General features: G+C 46.6%; 1 non-coding gene across 1 annotated transcript; it reads right to left on the bottom strand.

Moving 5' to 3' along the window:
- Positions 1-1,659: 1,659 nt before the first annotated feature.
- On the bottom strand, positions 1,660-1,734 carry Trnat-ugu. Its single transcript has one exon. It is a non-coding gene; the product is annotated as a tRNA-Thr (tRNA).
- Positions 1,735-3,050: the final 1,316 nt, after the last annotated feature.

Here is a 3,050-nt window from a genome sequence, read left to right as displayed (position 1 = left end):
AGGGCCGGCCTAGTTCATCTGGCGTACAAATTTCGGGCTCTAACTGTGGCTAACAAAGAGTGAGTTCCAAAGGAAGCATCCCGACACGCTAGATCTCGGCATTCACAGAGGGCGGGTTTTCTCGTAGTTGGTATCTAGAATTTCAGGCCCATAATGGGGCCCTTTAGGGATACGGCTGCGAAGGAGGGGAAGAAATCCATTGCGTACTGTGTGTATATCGGGAGAAGGCATTCCAGATGTGGAACGAGTGCTTCCTCATGCCATGAAGAGCACAAGATACAGCTGCAGGTGGTGGCTCATGTCTGGTTTTGGATGGTTAACTGAAGTGCTAAACACTGCCAGTTTTGAAACTTCCTGGCAGATTAAAACTGTGTGCCGGACCGAAACTCGAACTCAGGACCTTAGCCTTTCGCGGGCAAGTGCTCTACCAACTGAGCTACCCAAGCACGACTCATGCTCCCCCCCCCCCCCCCCCCTCACAACTTTACATCCGCCAGTACCTCGTCTCCTACCTTCCAAACTTAACAGAATTACAGAAGCTCTCCTGCGAATCTTGCAGAACTAACAGCTGGTGTGCATTATCACGAAACACGGAGAAATTATCACGGATATGACAGATTGATTGCGTCTGACAGTTAAGACGAGGTATTAGTCCTATTTCGGGATGGTTACTCAGAGTCAACTTCTTACTGGTCTAAGGTGAACGATTCTTGTGTCTCGGTACTGTCGCTTAAGGCTTCAAATGTCGCTTTACGATCCAACGATCTGTGTCAGACATGCTTCAATGACTGAGAGGGAATCTACGGTGCGAAAGGTGATCGAAATGGCGTCTTTGTGATTTAATATTGTAAAGTTCAGCAAGAGACTGCACTCCTTTGTCACGGCCTTTATAGTGCTCTACACTTTTCGGTACATTTGTGATTGATCCTGAATGCGCAGTTCTGGTTTGAGAAGAAATTGTGACCACCATTTTCGAAATTTTCGTCTTTTCCAGATTATGATGATTTCCTAATTATCGTAGTATTTTTGAAGCGCTGTTGAACAACGTAGTTCGTCGTGAAGCCTTCTGCAGTATATATGACGGTAGTATCTGTTCCCGAAAGAACAGTTACCGTGGATGACCATGCAGCTTTGCTAGAAATGAAATGATAATTAAATGGACACCCTAGCTGCAAACAGGCGTTGGTGTACTTCACTGGGAACATGTTGAAAATGTGTGCCCCGACCGGGACTCGAACCCGGGATCTCCTGCTTACATGGCAGACGCGCTATCCATCCGAGCCACCGTGGGCACAGAGGATAGTGCGTCTGCAGGGACTTATCCCTTGCACGCTCCCCGTGAGATCCACATTCCCAACATGTCCACACCACTACATTCGTAGTGCGCCTAATAGATGTTTGCCCATCATACTCATTACTCGTGGCAGATTAATCTACCAAGTCCCGTAAGAGTTCGGGCATAGCGTGTGCGTTCGCACAAGAAGGTCAATGGCCGGGAAGCCATATTTTAACTATATATATGACGGTAGTATCTGTTCCCGAAAGAACAGTTACCGTGGATGACCACGCAGCTTTGCTAGAAATGAAATGATAATTAAATGGACACCCTAGCTGCAAACAGGCGTTGGTGTACTTCATTGGGAACATGTTGAAAATGTATGCCCCGACCGGGACTCGAACCCGGGATCTCCTGCTTACATGGCTGACGCTCTATCCATCTGAGCCACCGTGGGCACAGAGGATAGTGCGTCTGCAGGGACTTATCCGTTGCACGCTCCCCTTGAGATCCACATTCCCAACATTCGTAGTGCGCCTACCGTCATATATATAGTTAAAATATGGCTTCCCGGCCATTGAACTTCTTGTGCGAACGCACACGCTATGCCCGATCTCTTACGGGACTTGGTAGATTAATCTGCCACGAGTAATGAGTATGATGGGCAAACATCTATTAGGCGCACTACGAATGTAGTGGTGTGGACATGTTTGGAATGTGGATCTCACGGGGAGCGTGCAAGGGATAAGTCCCTGCAGACGCACCATCCTATGTGCCCGCGGTGGCTCAGATGGATAGAGCGTCTGCCATGTAAGCAGGAGATCCCGGGTTCGAGTGCCGGTTGGGGCACACATTTTCAACATGTTCCCAATGAAGTACACCAACTCCTGTTTGCAGCTAGGGTGTCCATTTAATTATCATTTCATGCCTTCTGCAGTCTCGCTATCGCGGTAACAGTTCGAAGTTCGGTGTTACAACTATTCATTAGCATTTCAGCTGCTGAAACTGTTCCAAAGTGCCTGCATAAGCGGATTCATTTAGAGAAGTGAACGATAAAATTGTAGCTAATTGGCTGTGAACATTCATATTAGGCAAAAGCTGAATAATGTTGCAGAGTGTATGTAATATTTAATTCTACTCAAAGGTACACCGCGCCTCACTAAACCTGTGGAGCACTGACTAGCTATTGTTGGTGAGGCAATCTGTTTGGCGTTCGTTCACAAAGAGAGACATATTTGAGTAGATATTTTTATTGTTGAATCAGGGATGTACAAGATCTAGATGGGAACATTTCGCGTGTTCTGGTTGAATATATTTCTTGTACTTAAAATAATGGAAAAGCTTTTTTGCAGAAATTCCGTATTTATGGAATCCATTTTATGACATCAACTAAAACTGCAACAACACGAACGTCTCCTCTCGCCGAAGACCAGAAATAATTGTACATGGAGGAGTATGACTGCACTGACGTTCCCACGTAGTCGAATGTCGAGCCAGTGTCACTCCTGAAAGCCCCAAAGATATCGATATTCCGTTATTCGATCAGCTGGCAACGAAGCATCGTTCAGAATCTGTCAGGTGCTGATAACTCTGCCTCACACGGGTACGCGTTACGTCTGCGTCCTCAACAGTGATCACTCTACACCTGACGCTGTTCACACGCATAATACGAGTATACCGTACCGGGCCTAGTAACAATACTAAACACGAACGACACTAATGCACTCTGTTGGTGGCCGTTCCACCTATCACAGAGAAATGAAAATCTAATGAT

The sequence above is a fragment of the Schistocerca americana genome, chromosome 2 (assembly GCF_021461395.2).
Source record: "Schistocerca americana isolate TAMUIC-IGC-003095 chromosome 2, iqSchAmer2.1, whole genome shotgun sequence".
Classification (NCBI taxonomy): domain Eukaryota; kingdom Metazoa; phylum Arthropoda; class Insecta; order Orthoptera; family Acrididae; genus Schistocerca; species Schistocerca americana.
The sequence above is the reverse complement of the archived record's forward strand: the minus strand, read 5'-3'. Positions and strand labels throughout refer to the sequence as shown.